The sequence below is a fragment of the Medicago sativa genome, chromosome 7 (genome assembly GCF_051527215.1).
Source record: "Medicago sativa cultivar Bolivia chromosome 7, Bolivia_mono, whole genome shotgun sequence".
Lineage (NCBI taxonomy): Eukaryota > Viridiplantae > Streptophyta > Magnoliopsida > Fabales > Fabaceae > Medicago > Medicago sativa.
Window position 1 is genome coordinate 52,940,614 of NC_140755.1, and position 17,646 is coordinate 52,958,259.

Genomic DNA, 17,646 nt, shown 5'->3' on the forward strand with positions numbered 1-17,646 from the left:
AGGTTTGAGTGTTTGACTTAGATTGTAGAACTTCTACTCGTCTCGCTCCAAGTATGACTAATTAGGTTTAAATTGAAATTTATTTGCTCCTAATGAGAAAAGAAACAGCAATAGAAAGAACATAAAATTCATTTTGATGTTGCTTTTTGGTTAACCTTCATCATATAGACATTACAAAATATTTCAAAAGTTTGAAAAAGGTTGAAAAAGATAAAAAGTAATCTACCAATTACATGTATACATTTAACTCCAAATATATTTGTCAAAAAAAAAAAACTCCTAATATAGACCAAAACCAGTAATTGAACAAATCTAAAAAGTAAAATTTCTCTTAATAGAGACCAGATTAGTATCTTATTGGCTTAATTAATGATTTGGTCCCTTAAGTTATTTGTTGGTTACATTTTGGTCTCATAAGTTATTAACGTTACAATTTGGTCCCTTAAGTTATTTGATGATGAAACAAATAAATGAGTTAGGGATCTAGTTCGTGCGTTCCCACTGGGTGGTCCTTGCCGTTGTTGTGATCTTGTTGTTTCCGAGTCGTTGTTACCGAAGCATGTACGACTTTGTTTTGTTGTTGCAGCTGCTCCAACTAAAGAAGCATTGTTGCAATAATGTTTTCTAGCTCTGTCGGCTATCGTTTTGAGCTAGCTTGCAATTTTATGTTTGATGAGTGTGCCTAAGTTAGTTTTACTGAGGCCCCACAGTGGGCGCTAAATGTACTTGCAGTAAGTACAATATGATAACCTACCCTATGATTAAGTTATAGCTCTTAGGTTTCCTGTAATTAGTTAGACTATGCCTTGAGAATAATCTCAGCGGTCTTTTTTATAGCGTTTTAAGCCCATGTTTAGTCGTAACGACTTGGGAGCTATCTTTCCAAGCTTAGTTGGTTAGTTTTTATATATTGGAGGGTGTGTAAGCCTTATCTTTATCTGCGTACATTGCCCGTGAATATTAGCTTAATCTGTTACGTTCGGGTTAAGCGATTAGCGTGCCCACGTGTTGCTGTATTGGTTCCTGTATCCTCAATATTTTTCCTTATCCTGTAATAAATGAATGTTTAGAGTTTATCCCGATATGAAAGTATACTTGAATCATCGGAATGAGTTCTTAGATAGGTTGAAAGCGAAAATGTGGGGTTGACATTGAGACCTTGTACTTATGTTTTCTTCCATGCTTTTGATTACATCCTTGAACCACTTGTTGAGAGATTGATTCTCTGCTTCAACTGAAAGCCTTTGCATATCACACATAATTCTGTCAACTCTTTCTCTAAGCTCAGTCCACTTTTCTTCATAATTTCCAGTGTGAACTGGATTATTTCTAGCTTTCACAAGCTTCTGAAAATCCTTGAAAATGTTCTCACAGACCTCTTGAAATACAATAGAATCTAGTAAAAAGGTAGGAGAGGATGAGACATTGATGGTTTGAGGTTCAGGAATAGTAGGTAGGACAGTTTCTGATTGATTTGAAGATGATGAAGGTAGGTTTAGATCAAGTTGATCAACATGAATAATATGCCCATCTTCATTATCAGAGTCAGATATGTCCATATTGTCAAAAGCAATGAGATTAGATTGACAGGCTGGTTGAATGACAGGTTAATCAAATAATAATTGAAATAATGAATATTTTTTAGATTTGTTTGAGAAAATTAAAAATGATAGAAAAGAAACGAAAAAAAAATCAAAATTTATCACTAATTATTTATCACTTATTTATTTATGGAAAAAAAATTAAAATTTATCACTTATTATTTTATTTGTCCATTATGGAGGAAAAAAATTTAAATTTATCAAAAAAAATTAAAATTTATCTTTTATTTATCCATTATGGAGGAAAAAAAATTTAAATTTATCAAAAAAAATTATTTATCCATTATGGAGGAAAAAAATTTAAATTTATCAAAAAAAATTAAAATTTATAAAATTTATCACAATGGAAACTTTATAATTTGCACTGAAATTGGAGGTCTAACTCATCCTTAAAAACCGGTTCATAAGGTGAGGATTGCCTCCTCTGTATAAACTCATATCAAGAGTCTTGTCTATCCGATGTGGGACATGAGTTTTTCCTAATACACCCCCGTCACGCCCAGCACTCTTTGGACTTTGGTGCGTGAGTCGGCCGTTACGCCCAGCAGCACTATTTGGGCTTGGTGCGTGAATCGGTAGGTGACCCTTGAATTCGACAGGCTCTGATACCATAAAGGAAATCAATTCCGTGCCTTTCATTGATAATGATCAAGAGTATATATAGTTACAATAGGTAGAGTTAAACCTAGGAAAATAATTACAAATTAATGGAGAGTAATTACATTTTTTTTTTAGGAATGAAGAGTAATTACATAATACTCCCTCCGTTTCAAAATACATGTCCAATTTTTGCAATGTGCACTATTCACTTGACTTACTTTGACCATACTTTTTAACTAATGTATAAATACAAATATTAGCATGTAAGATGTTGTTTGATTTGTCTCGACAAATATTTTCAAAATATTAAATTTTTATAATTTTTTACTTTAGATAATTAAAGATATTAACGGTTAAAATTGTGCATTGACATGTGTGAAGTGGTTGACTTGGACATGTATTTCTAAACGGATGGAGTAATAACCAACATAATGACTAACATAATTACATAAAGTCAAGCAATAATTACTAACATAATTATATAAAGTCAAACATTCTATCAATACAAAACAATTAAGAGTATTATAAGATAAAGGATATTATGAGATATATCATTAAAGCCACCGATGGCTCTTACATATTACTCTTACTTAAGGTATTACATGAAAGTTCAACAAAATACAGTCACACACTAAAGTTATAACAAAATGACATTTTTTTAATACTACCATACCCATAACCAAAAAGTAAAGGGTGTGGACTCCACACAACCTACTAATCTACATTATTCAATAACATAACAAGATGTAATCATCACATACAGTAGGAACAGGAGATCCTGCAAAAATAAAAATTAATTGGCTTAAATATGTTATTCGTCCCTGCAAATAGGGGTCGTTTAAAATTTCATCCTTGCAATCGCTAATCCTTTTTTTTTGCCCCTGCAAAGTTTAATCAGTTAAAAATTCGTCCCTTGACCAAGTTAATGACTGTCACGTCATCAAATTAACAAAATGGCATGGGAATTGACGAAAATACCCCTGGCTTATTTTTTTTTGTTTTTTTTCCTTCAAAAAAAAATTCAGTTTTTTCCCGAATTTTTTTTACGATTTTTTCCCGAAAATTTTTCAGTTTTAATTTTAACAGTTTTTTTCCGAATTTTTTTTTGACTTTTAATTATTTTTTCAGATTTTTTTAATTTAAAAAAGAATTTTCAAAATTTTGAAAAAAAAAATTTTTTTGAAGGAAAAAAAAATTTAGCCCAGGGGTATTTTCGTCAATTCCCATGCCATTATGGTAATTTTGATGACGTGGCAGTCATTAACTGGGTCAAGGGACGAATTTTTAACTGATTAAACTTTGCAGGGGCAAAAAAAAAGGATTAGCGATTGCAGGGACGAAATTTTAAGCGACCCCTATTTGCAGGGACGAATAACATATTTAAGCCAAATTAATTTTAGTTGCTGGAAACAACATCAAAGGAGTGTAATTTCAATGCAATAAACTACATATGAGGGGAAAAAAATAGCCATGAAAAAACATAAAAAGCGAGTAACTGAGTATTGTCATACGAATGCTTTAGTTATACATGTATATCGACGGTGGTAAAAATAAATCGTCTATCCTAAAACTAAAAATTATTAATGATTCAGCTAAATCATAAAAAAAAGCAACAAAGAAGACAAGTACCTGCTCATCATTCACCCACATTAGAGAAACTAACTACACAGGTACATTCACTGCTTCCACCACATGAAGGCTTTCAATATCAAAGTGATCAAGAATCTGGAGTAAGTTTCTCTCCAAGAGGGAAGTAGCAATATTGAGCTTACGAAGCCAACGAAACTAGTGAAGAATCCTAGCCCCATGCTCATGTATAATGCTTCCAAAAATATTTTATTATCATCTCTTGCATCCGTTGTTGGAACTTGTGGTTTTGTTGGCTCTTCTCCTGGACATTTTCTATCAAGTGGTTTTCCAGAGATTAGAATTTCCTTCAAAACTTGAAGCATCAAAGCTCTGCAACTGCGTTCCAATTGGAATCTTTCCATAAAGCTGATTGTTTGACAAATTTAACATAGTTAGACGATCAATGTGAGCTAGGCTGTAAGGAATTGTTCCAGACAGATGATTACTTGACAGATCAAGAAATTCAAGTGACTTGAAGTTTCCTATGTTTGAAATGATTTCTCCACTGAGATTGTTCTTTGACAAATTTAAGGATATCAATCCAAATAAGTACTCGATTTCAGTTGGAATTTCCCCTGTAAGATAGTTGCTTGAGAGATCAATGGTTTTTAAATATTTATCTGCATTTTTGGGCCATTGGTCTACACCTTTCCACATCAAGGATAGGTAAAAATCATAGGGTAAAACAAAAGATTCATTGTTGAGTGAATACAAGTGCATCAATGATGTCGTTGAATTCATGAAGTCCTGAGCCATTGAAGTAAGATTATTTACACAAGTTGGGATTCCTCCTGATAAGCTATTTAACATGAAGTTTTCCCAATGAACAAAGATTTGAAGGTAGACATCCATGGATGCTATTGAACCGAAGGCTTAAGATTACTAACTGTTGTAAACTGTCTCCAATCCATGAAGGTAATGGACCACTAAACTTATTTAATCCAAAGGTTAACAAAGCCAACTTTTTTGAACAATTCTTCAAGGAGGAAGGAAGTTGTCCACTCAAATTATTATTTCTTAAGACCAAAGCCTGCATATTTGTAAGGGCACCCATTGAATTTGGAATGTTTCCAGACAACATGTTACTGTGCAAGTCAACATATTGTAATGATACTAAATTATTCCAACAATCAGGCAACTCACCCTTCAATTCATTGTTTGACAAGTCCAATAATACCAATGTGTGATGCTTTCTTTTGCTACACACAAAGGAAAAAAATCTGAAAATTTATTATGGTTAAGTTGCAGTGCTGTTGCTTGTAATAAAAAAGAAGGAATGGAACCTTCAAGTTGATTTAAACTCAAATCTATTATAGGATTGTTGGTAAGCTTGAGTTCCAAATTGGGAATCCTTCCAATGATACTGTTGTTTGAAATGGCCACGACAGCTAGTGTTTGCAATTTGCCCCAAAACCAAGTAGGTATTGCAGGTAGATTACCGACATTTGAAAGGATAATATAGGATAAGGAATTTTGTGTTTGAAGCCAATTAGGAAATCTAGAATTGAGATTGCAAGATGCCAGATTCAAATCTATTAATTTGAAAGGAGGAATCCAGTCATCACTAACCTTCACAGACAATAAGTTATGAGACAGATATAGGTTTTCCAATTTGGAGAGGTTAGTGAAATGGGAATATGGGATTCAGAGACGACACCTTCAAAAGCGTTTCTGCTCAAGTCCAAATACTTTAACTTCGTCACCGATCCGATGCTTGTGGGTATTTCTCCAACTAATTTATTGCCATCAAGATACAACATTCTCAAAGATGAGAGGATTGAAAATCTAGGTAACATGCCAGAAATTTGATTAATTGATAAGGATAGTTCCTGTAACGAGGATACATTTCCAATGCAGTGTGAATAGTTAATATGCATGATAAAGTATGAAATCTCTCCACTTAAGCGGTTATCCTCAGCCCGAAATCTTTGCAAGGTGCATATGTTTCCTATTGATTTGGGGATCTCGCCATCTAGATTATTGTCATAGAGATAGAGATTCACAAGTGAATGTATCATAGTGCCAAAATCTTCAGGAATGGCACCTCTTAAAAGGTTGTCAGAAAGGTCTAGGTGTTGAAGATTAGAGCTATAGTTAAGCACCCAATGGAATATTATTGATGATGTCAGTTGATTTTCACCAAGGTCAAGGACATTAAGAGAGGTAGAAAAGTTTGATTGGGAATCAGATAAAGGATGTATGTTGGTGTTAGAAAGGTGACATCGTCTTAGATGCAATTCTTTAAGGCTTGGAAACTTCCTTAGGAATTGCAAGGTACGATGAGAAGAATTGTTGAGATTTTGAACTCCACTAAAGTCTAGAGTTCTCAAAGAAGACAAGTTTGATAGCCACTCAACATCTATATTATATAAATTTAAGACCCTTTTTTCAAGTTTCAATATGGCATTGACACATGGCACTCTTGAAAAACACTCTTGAGAAACCAAGCATTCTCAAGCATTTGGATTTCAATAACTTTCCATATTTATATTTGTAATCATATATATCATTTATATTATAATTTATATTATAAAAAATATGTTAATTCAATTATAAATGGAGATTGAGAATAAATAGTCATCTTATAATGGTTGTTTAAGATATTATTAATAATGATATTAAATGGATTGAATATTTTTAATTTTTTGTGACGCCAACAGGTTTGTTAGACATTCTTAGAAAAAAATGAGTTTTTTACTACAAATCGAAGAAGCCCGCGGAAAACTTAGGTACAATTCTTTTGGTGCTTTTGGTATGGTTCTTAACTAAAACTACAAATTTTTTCTCTGAGAAAATTATGAATTTAAGAAAATCAAAGTGAATTTAGTTAAGAACCATACGAAAAGCACCTAAGAAATTGTACCTAAGTTTTTTTTTTTCTAAATTGAATAGGTGCATTAGTTACATTCAAATAGAACCATTTTTTTAAGGAAATAGAACCATTTTTATTGGCACAAAAAAAAAGATTATTTTGTTAATGTCGGATACGTAAATTAATATTGACTACTTTTATTGGACTAAAAAGTATACCACAATTAGTTTATCAAGAAAACGTCAGTTGTTATTCTATTTTATTTCTTTTTCTTTGTGTCAACTTCGTATCTCTCTATCAAATCAAAATGGCCCCAAAGATCGATTTGGTTTCTGATGTATCCCTTTCCAAAGAAAGTTGGAATATCAGGGTTCGAATCGTTCGTCTTTGGTTTGTGAGAATCCGTACATTAATATGTAATTTAAATGAGTTTTTTTTTGTGTCTACAAAAAAATGCAGGTCAACACATCAATACATTCAATAGAAAATAATGCACTTTAAACGCATTTTAATGTTTATCCAAAAGTTTTATTTTAGTTCAGAATTACCTAATATGCATAAAATAAAAATAATAATGTCTAAACTACCCTACAAAATATGTCTATAAATTAGATACCCATATCAACAACATTGCACATCACATGCGTCTATCCTACTTTTTTTCACCTCTTTATTTTTCATTATTTGTTGTTTGTTGCTTTGTAAAACCAAATGACATCAAGTGTGATTATTTTCTAATGTATTCCATTTTAAAGAAAATTGGAATATCATGGTTCAAATCGTTTTTCTTCAACAAATTTTTTTTTTGCTTATTGTTGTGAGAGACATGTACAAGACAAACTTTTCTATTCTTTGGTAATAGTTTTTTGACGGATAACAAGGTTAATTTATGATTTATCAAAATGTTAATTTTTTGATTTAACGTTAGTCATATTTTTTCCATTATTTTTTTATTGATTTAACGTTAGTCATATTTTTTCCATTATTTTTTTAAAAAAAATCATTTTTTAAGGTCATGTTTTCGAAGAAAAAAGTGTATATGATTTATTTATATTTATATTTTTTGTTACGATTAAGTCATTTTTTTTAACAAACACAAGAATTTCATGGCTAATTTTGTGATATAAACTATTCCTATACAATTTTTTGTTTTTTTTTTTTTTGGTACAAGAGAGGGCTGAAGCCCAATATAATTTTTTGTTATTGTCGTGATTTTTAATTATGCAATTTTTTTATAGATTAGGAGCCATTATGATTGATTTATGTCTATTTTTCATTTTTTAATTGTCATTGAATCGTGAAAATATAAAAATATTTATTTGAATTTTGTCAAAGAAAAAAATCAAAATATATGATTATTGATAAATTACCATTAAATTCTTTCTAATTAGCATATTAATGTTAATTATTACCATTAACTCACAAATCAAAATATTGAAGTTGAAAACCCCATAAATTAATATGGTTACTTTTTTATTTAAATATTACGTTTTTTAATTCGAATTCAAACTTGATGTTCTCTTTCTAATTCGAATTGACATTGTATGTTGAAAAATGCAACAAGAATTGTGTTATTTTCACTTTAAATGTATAATAGTCATTCATGAAAATTTTGTAATAAATCATAAGGTGATATTTTAAAGTTTCATCAATTTTTTTTTACGAATAAAAAGTTAAAAGTGAAAGGAATATATCATTTTAAAATCATTAATGTCATTTTTAAATTATAATATTGTCTCCCAAGAAGTCACTTGATAGAGAGTTTCTCTCTTCAACATGAGAAACTCGGTTGGATACCCAGCACCTAGGGAAATTGTAACATTATTTTCTATCATATAAAAGAGAAAAGGTGAAAAGAAAGAGTAATAAAAAAAGTGAAAAGAATATATTTTTTTTAGGAAAAAGAATATATTATTTTACATATTACGGGTAATGAAATGATTTTTCCATTTAATTGTACATCAATTGTATCGTCTTGATAATATCATTATAAAGGAACTAAGAAGTGTGTCATTAAAAAAATGTTAATTATGTTTTAAATGAATAAAAGTCATTAATGACAATTTCAATGCGGAGGTAACAACATTGATGTAGTGCAATTGTTGGTAATTTGATATTCTCTTTCTACCATTATATTTGAAACAATAGCAAAATAAAAAGTGGAGAAATTGTTGATAGTGAAAAGTTAACTCAATTTGCTATCATCTAAGCTATTAATAAATTAGATTTTTTTAGCAAAGCAAAACATTCAATGTATTTTCTTTCAACTTTCGACCACAACAAAGTTTGGTGACATTCTTTCAACACGAGCTTAGTGACATGACACTTCACCCTTGGTCCATAATTTATTTTTTTCTTTTCCAAAACATTAAATACATAATATACAATATTAAGTATATTTAGTTTGTCATTTGAAATCGTTAACACTTAATATTTTTTTGTAACCAAAAAAATGTGATTTCAAATGACAAACTAAGAGATTTACTCACCAAACATGGAAATCAAATGAAAAATTACAAACCTTAGCTTTATAATATTATATTGATGTTGAGAAACATATTATATTGATGTTGATATCAAACAGACATCTCTATAAGGTAATTAGTCAATTTCAAACTAGGGTAAGATTACACTGATTAAAAGTTCAAGAATATCTCAAAACTGTGGATAATATTTAGATACTTGCATATTACATATCAATATATTTCTACATTCGGTACAGGTTCAAAGTGGGTTTCTATATCTTTAGAGACTTGCCAATCATAATAGGAACGTGGGCTACCATAGACATTATAGAAAAAACCATTTTCAAAAGGTGAATTTGACAATAGTAAATCTAAGTTTTTTTTTTAATGTCAATGTAATATATTCTTGGGGAAAATATTATATTATGTTGGAGAGATCAAAACAATTGTCCTTTTTTTGATGACAAAAAATAGTAATTAGTTGTTAAATTAATATTTACTCCTTCATTTGAGTTTGACCCAGTACTTCCAACTCCTTATTCCTTAACTCAAATCATTTGAACTACTCAACCCCCGAAACAATTTATTAGTTCGGGTAAAAATACTAATTAAAAATAAAATATAGTTGTAAACTACATATATACTTTATATTTGTAAAAACAAATATCTTAATACAACTATATAGTATATATTTTTTAAAAAAACTACACAATATAACAAGTTATATTTTTTGCCAAAAAAACTTTATAATTTATACTGATTTATATATCAAACAACTTAAATATTCACTAACTCTGATTAAATTAATTTTCAATTTAAAATAAATTTTATTAAACATTAATCAATAAATTAATTTCTTGAGTAAAACAAATAAGTACGCTTATTTCCCGTGCTTAGCATGGGTATCACACTAGGAAAATAATATAAAGTTCCTTGATATTTCATTGAAAAGGTTGCATTGCATATATTCTCTTGCTATCATTTTTCTTCAGGTGTTAATATTAATTTCGTGACTTTACATTTAATATGCAGATCTGCGTATAGGTGACAATGACTTGAAGAACCTGTGTTTGATTGAAATTGAAATGCTGCTTCAGAAAAACGGACGGTCGCTTATTGGCTTCAAATCTATGCTCAGGCCAAACGCAGCAGACATGCCAACTTTCACAAACAAGCTTATCGTTGATGAGCTAAATTACAACAAAGATGAAGTGGAAAAGACACACACTGATATATTACTAATGAACAAAAATGTGTGCAAGACAAGATCATGAAGTCCGTTGGTTCTGACGACGGTGGATTCTTTTTCTTATATGGTTACGGTGGTACTAGAAAAACCTTTATGTGGAAAACATTGTCGGTTGTTGTTAGATCGAAGGGGTTATTTGTATTGAATGCTGCATCCAGCAGTATAACGGCTCTTCTATTACCAGTGGAAGAACCGCACACTCGACGCTGGCAGTCCCTATTGAGATTAATGAGGCAACATCGCTTACGATGAAAAAGGATAGTCCTAGGGCAGACCTGGTGAGTGTTGCAAAGTTGATAATTTGGGATGAGGCTCCAATGATGCACCGATGGTGTTTTGAGGCAGTTGACCGATCATTGCGTGATATCATGTCCAAGATTGATCCCCTAAACGAGTTTAGACCTTTTGGTGGAATGACAGTAGTTTTAGGTGGTGATTTCAGGCAGATATTGCCTGTTGTCCAAAAAGGAACGAGGCAGGATATTGTTGATGCCTCAGTCAATTCATCAAAGATATGGGCTTATTGTAATGTGTTGAGGCTTACTGTTAATATGAGATTAGGTGCATCTACGGTACCTGCAGAGCATGAAGAAATTGCTAATTTTGGCAAGTGGATACTCTCAATTGGAGACGACAACGACGCTTCGGATGAGAATGGTGAAATGAAGGTAGAAATTCCTGAAGATTTGCTCATATCAGACACAACAAATCTGTTGATGTGACTTATAGACTTTGTGTATCCCAATTTGAATGATAACCTTGGTGACCCGCTATTTATCCAAGAATGGGGAATACTCACACCAACGCTTGATTCAGTTGAGCATGTTAACGAATATATGACGTCACTTATTCCAAGTGAAGAGAAAGAGTATTTAAGCTCTGATTATGTTTTTCGATCAGGCAAAAATTCTGATGTCCAGAGCGAGTGGTTCACAACAGAATTTCTTAATGGTATTAAGAGCTCTGTAATTTCAAATCACCGGTTGAAACTAAGGGTGGGATGTCCAGTTATGCTGATGAGAAACATCGATCAGGCCAATGGACTGTGTAATGGTACGAGGCTAACAGTTACACATCTAGGGAAGAGCACGATAACTGCTACCGTAATTACAGAAAAAAGGGCAGGTACCAAGGTATTCATTCCCATGATGAATCTTATTCCGAGTGATCCAGGACTACCCTTCAAATTCAGGCGCATGCAATTTCCATTGACGCTTTGTTTTGAAATGACAATAAATAAAAGTCAGGGTCAATCTTTATCTCGAGTGGGAATTTCTCTTCCTAAGCCCGTGTTCACGCATGGACATCTTTATGTCGTTGTCTCTCGAGTTACTTCTAAAAAAGGTTTGAAGCTGCTCATCTTGGATGAAGATAATAATGTTTGCAAGGAGACCACAAATGTTGTGTATCGTGAAGTTTTTCAAAAAGTATGATCATTGGTTAGTTTTAGAATTGTTGTTGCTATAATTTAGAAAACTAAAGTTGCGTATTGTTTGGAAGTCGTTTTTTTTTAACTTCTTTGTAAGGCGTACTGGTCATTACAGGACATGCAATTTCTATATAAGCAGATCCTCCTGTCATTGACTTTTAATTGATGCACTTTTCAGGTTTAACAATACGCGAAACTTTTTTTTTTTTACATCGTTGTTACCTTAAAATGCAATATTTACATTAGACCATTTGTTTTGTAAAAAATAAAAACAAATAACAATCAGCGTTTTTGTAGCCCAAACTATATTTATAGACACCCGTAAAAAATTTAATGTTTGCATTCACAGACTAGGTGTATACATCTGACACTGACTATTATATAAAAAAATACAAATTTTTTAGTTTTTATGATTAATAAAATACATTATGTCAACAAATAATAATATACAATACGTCGGCGTATTTTTGCAAAAATATTACATATGCTAAGTTTAACAAGGAGTTCATCTTATACTACAAATAATTAGTATAAGTATAAATCCAAATACTTTAATCGTTGTATAAATCCAAATACTTTAATCGTTATGTGCAATGTTTAGATATTTTAAAATATATACAAAATTAAGATGATATTTTTTTCCATATCAAATTTAAATTATAACCACACTTATAACTTTAAGATAACATAATATAAAATATATTCATTTGATCAAAAAAGTTTTTTATTTCCCGTGCTTGGCACGGGTCACTATACTAGTTTCCTTGAATTTGGTTGTTGATTCTAAGATTAGAATTGGAACCTAGTTTAAGATACTCCAACAATAAAAGATTCCCAAGCTGAAAAGGGATTGCTCCAATGAGTTGATTGCCACTGAGATCAAGGTGTCGCAGTTGTGAGAGATTCCCAAGTTGAGAAGGAATCTTCCCATCATAACCACTATTTGAGAGATCAATGTACCGCAAGTTGCTGAAGGAGCCAATAAATTTTGGGATTTGACCGCTACTCTTCAAAAAACCAAGGTCTAGATTTTTTAGATGTTGTAGCTCTGATATTGAGGGATTGATTTCACCACTCAAATAGCGTGTTTCCGAACCATGCAGATTAAGACTTTGAACATAACCAGTTTGATTGTTGCATTGAACTCCTTTCCATGTGCAGCAATCTGCATAGGGACCATATTTCCATGTAGACAACATACCATACTCATCTTGAAGGCCTTGTTTGAAAGTGAGGAGAGCATGTCTCTCGCTCTCTTTGCACTTGGTGTCTCCATTATCTATTGCTGCATTGAACCCAACAAGGGATAACAACACCAACAATGCATGGAATATAAGAACAATATAGCTTCTCATCATAATTTCACTAGCAAAATATAGATGGATTTCTCTGAAGGGTACTATATTCTCAAGAGTTATACAAACACACGCATATATATAAAGTACGTACGCTGTTCAAGAAAGGTGTTTTTATTCCCGCTTTCTCTTATTTTGTTTTAATAAATTTCATGTGTTGCTTGACCATTGGATAAAAAAAAATATTACCATTATCCCCATTATCTCTTTTTTATCACAATTGTTAATTCTTTTGTATTTATTTTAATCGTCCAATAATTCAATGCTCAAATTTTACTAACAATCAAAGATAAGATTATGTCAAATATACAATCTCAGTACTTTTTCATTTTGACCGTATCTCAATTCTTATTTGATCATTGCACATAAACGTGTGGAATAATAAAAAAAAGGTTTGGAAATCTTGCAATTGTTGAGCTACCGTCAAGAAAGATGGAACCATTTATAATTAAATTACATAGCCATAGTCAAAAGGAAACATGAAGTGGGTCCAACAGAGATACCGAATATTGGAAGCACAAGAAGAAGAGTGCAAAGGAAATGGCAAGGAAAATATTTTGAGAAAAAAATGACTGACATATTTTTACAAGGAAATAGCAAGGGAAAGAATGAATGACCGACATATTTTCACACGATACAAAACGTATAGAGGTAAAACTTTGAAAGAAGAAAAAAAGTGATATATTTTATGGTTAAATGCACTTATAATATTAACACTAGCGAAATTGCATATTATATGCATGAACTAGAGTTTGAACCACATACACCCCAATTATTCACATTTATGAAATGAATTTATAGACATTAGGTCACTGGATAAAAAAAAAGGCTAATCAATACTAGTTGATTAATTGATTCTTAACCCCCGGTTAAGTTAAAACTTACTATGCATTTAGCTTGTTACAACAAAACATTATGCTCTTTGACGTGAAGAGAAGGCACCATTAGTGATTCATATGTGGGAAAAGAATCACCATCGAATTGTTCATCGGTGGGAAATTTTTTACCACTAACATGATCCATATGTGGGAAGAGAGTCACCATCATATTGAACGTTAAAGGTGGGAAACGAGTCACTACCAAAATGTAATAGAGGAGATTTTGTGAAGGCTAGCGCTTGAAGATGGCGGCAATATGCACGTGCATATCTAGTGAAGGCCCGTCGATCCCACATGTGGAGAAAGCAATGGCACATTGAGACACGTTAGGTGGAAGATTGTAGCAGCAAAATGACCAGGGTGCTCACTGCACTGGAATATTGGGCAGCGATTGGTGGTAATGCACGATGGTGGTTTGCACCGAAAAGGGAGTAGCCGGTAAAGTCACGACTTTGAACATGTTAAGAGAGCTCATTGGTTGTACCTCAATGGAAGCAACACATCTATGAATACAAAAAGAAACCTTTGGAACAAACCAATACTGATAGCTTGTGCGGACGGCGGAAAATGCCTCTTGTGTCTCAAGTTATTTGTCATGTTAGTAAAAAAAAAAGTTGGGCAAGATCACTCTCGTGGTCTCTCAACTTAATTTCATGTAACGATTTTGTCTTTATCTTTTTTCACGTTATTTTTTCGTCATTTTGACTGATTTGCATATGAATTTTCAACATTTAAATATCAAATAGTTTGTTCTGACTTCCAAGAGTAAAAGACTAAAAGTACTGACTCTTCTGTTGTACCTAGTTTACACTTTGAACTATTTAAGTAACATTAAGAATATTGCAAGTTTGCATTCCTGTGTATTTTGATTGATGGACAATAAATGTAAGAAGGAATAATGCCGATTCTAATTTCCTACCTCACGACTCTTATTTGACCACGACACAATGGCACAAACTTAAAAAATAACTTTGTGGTGCAACGTATGTATGCTACCAACTCAAAAGTTCTAACCCTCGATTCATAGATCAATCGTTTAACTTCACTCTACAGTATAGGCACAATTTTTTATTTTATTTTATTTTAAAATGGCTAAAATATGGTTTTAGTCCCTGCAAATATGTCTCGTTTTGGTTTTAGTCCCTGTAAAATGGCTAAAATCTCTACTCAATTAATATATAACATACTCTAGTTTCATTTATGAACTTAATGGATCTAATAATTTTCTTGAACGTTTATATGTAGGCACAAGTTGTTCGTACAAAGAGTGTTAAGTTTATGCCTTTCAATTTGTCATTCACACTCACATTGAGTGCAATTATGTGGTTTGGTTATGGTCTCTTCCTCAAGGACATATGCATTGCTGTACGTATATATTTTAATTTTTTAATCATTATTTAATTTGATGAATCAATTTTTAATCATATTGATAATTGATTTATATGAATATGTAGCTTCCAAATGTGCTTGGTTTTGCACTAGGGTTAGTTCAGATGATACTGTATTGCATACAGAAATGGTGATAAAAAGAAGGCAAATGCAAAGGCAGCACCACTTGATCCACTAAAAAGTGTTGTTATAGAGAGCTCATTGGGAGGAACTGGTGAAGTGTTTGAAGTCGAGAAAAAGGATGGAGAGGAAGGAAACAAGGGCAAAGAAGAAGAAAACAAGAGCAAAGAAGAAGAAGAGGAAGAGAAAAAGAAGAGCATTGAAGAAACTTAGTATGACTGCAAAGTCTAATTTTATATGAATGGCCACCATAATCATAATATATATATATATTCTTCCATAGTTTGTAGCTAATAGCTATACCTTACCTTACCTGTTACATGTGCTAGCTAGTGAGTAGTGATCATTCTAAAATTATTGTGTATCTGTATTTTTATTTTTTAGTTTTGGAGGTGGGAGGGTCATTAATTAATGGGTCCTGCTGACCGGTGCCCACGGAGCACTGGTTAAGTATACCATAAAAGGGAATTATTATCATAAAAGAAAACTGTTTTTGACTTTATTATAAATTAATTACACAATTTCAATGCATTAATTACTATATAATTTCCTTTTTCATATCCTTAACCAGTGTATCGGAGGCATCGGTTAGCATTTCCCTTAAATAACTGTGTTCTGTTTCTGTCACTATAACTATATAAGTAAATATACAAATAAAACACCACAACAAAAAATATACAAATAAAAATAAAAGGTCAAAATCAAAATAAAATTGATCATATATTAACAAAAAAAAAATAAATATAATTGATCATACATAATTTGACTTTGATACTACGACAATTAAACGTTTAAATTCAGGTGAGAACTACATTACCCTCTCTTGTTTAGGGGGTAATTACCCTCTCATGATATCAACCAATCAAAATGTAATATGCATAGACAACATTAAATGTCAAATAAATGAATCAATTTTTTCTAAAAATAAAAAAGTTAATCTTAATCATAAGGTAACTTTTAATACTTTTAATTTTTATTTAAAGTAAATTACACTCTCCTCCCCTCTTATGTTAAAATATACACTTTCCTCCCTTTAAAATAAAATCTACACTCCTCTCCCTATAAGATGCTTGAATTACAACCTTCTCCCTTAATAATTAAATATGTACTACACTTTAATCTATTTTAACATAAATAAATATTTTTATGATATATACTAATCTTGAACCACCATTTAAGAAAAATAAATTCATTTCTTTATAATTTAAATATCAATGGTAATTAAACTTAAATATTTTTCTATTAAGTTTATAATTTATAGTATAAAACTGATTTTTAAATAACTATATTTTACTGTATTTAGTAATTATTGTAATTTTATTTTTTGGTTGTTTAATATTTTATAGTAGGATTTAAAACTATATGTTAATGTAATTGTGAATAAAAAATAGCAAAAAATATGTATTCAAATTTTGATTATGTTAAAATAGACCCGCAGTACTTTTTTTTAAGTGTGTTAGATTATTTTATTTTTTTTGCTAGATTATTAAAAAAAATATTGAGGAAGTAAAGTGTAGATTTTAACATAAGAAGAGAGAGGAATGTAATTCAAGGTTCTCTTAAGAGAGGAATGAAATGTTTTCTAATATGTTTGGAATAAGTGGGGTGGGGAGTGTATATTTTAACATAAGATGGAAGGGGAGTGTAATTCAAGAATCTTTGAGGGGAGAAGAGTGTAATTTACTCTTTTATTTAATTTTTTTTTTTTTGAATCGGCAAATATTATTAAACGTCATCCCCGCAAGACGCAAGGTATGGACGAAATAAGATACAAATGGTGCCGCATATAGACGGTACACCATAACCACCTAAAAACACCCCTGAAAATAAACCCACCAAAACACATCATCACCTAAAACAGACTCCTTCAAAAAAAAAAGCACTGTAAACACGGTATCCACCACCGCCCATCGTCACTACACACTCCCAAAGAACACCCTCAAAATAAAACTCCCAGACCCCAACACCTGAGCTGAGTCACAATTCGAAGAGCACCTGACCGAAGGATCATGCAGCTTTCACAACCTCGCGACCTCTGATCCACCAAAAGAGCACAAAACAAAAGCCCAAAAACGAACTTGAGACAAAGAATTGACTCCCGATCTCGAATCAAAAGTGA

The 17,646-nt window shown here is 31.5% G+C and overlaps 1 pseudogene; it reads right to left on the reverse strand.

Annotated features, from left to right (window-relative positions):
• Window positions 1–3,877: 3,877 nt before the first annotated feature.
• Window positions 3,878–13,143, reverse strand: LOC146906708 (receptor-like protein EIX2; annotated as a pseudogene).
• Between the last annotated feature and the right edge of the window lie 4,503 nt (window positions 13,144–17,646).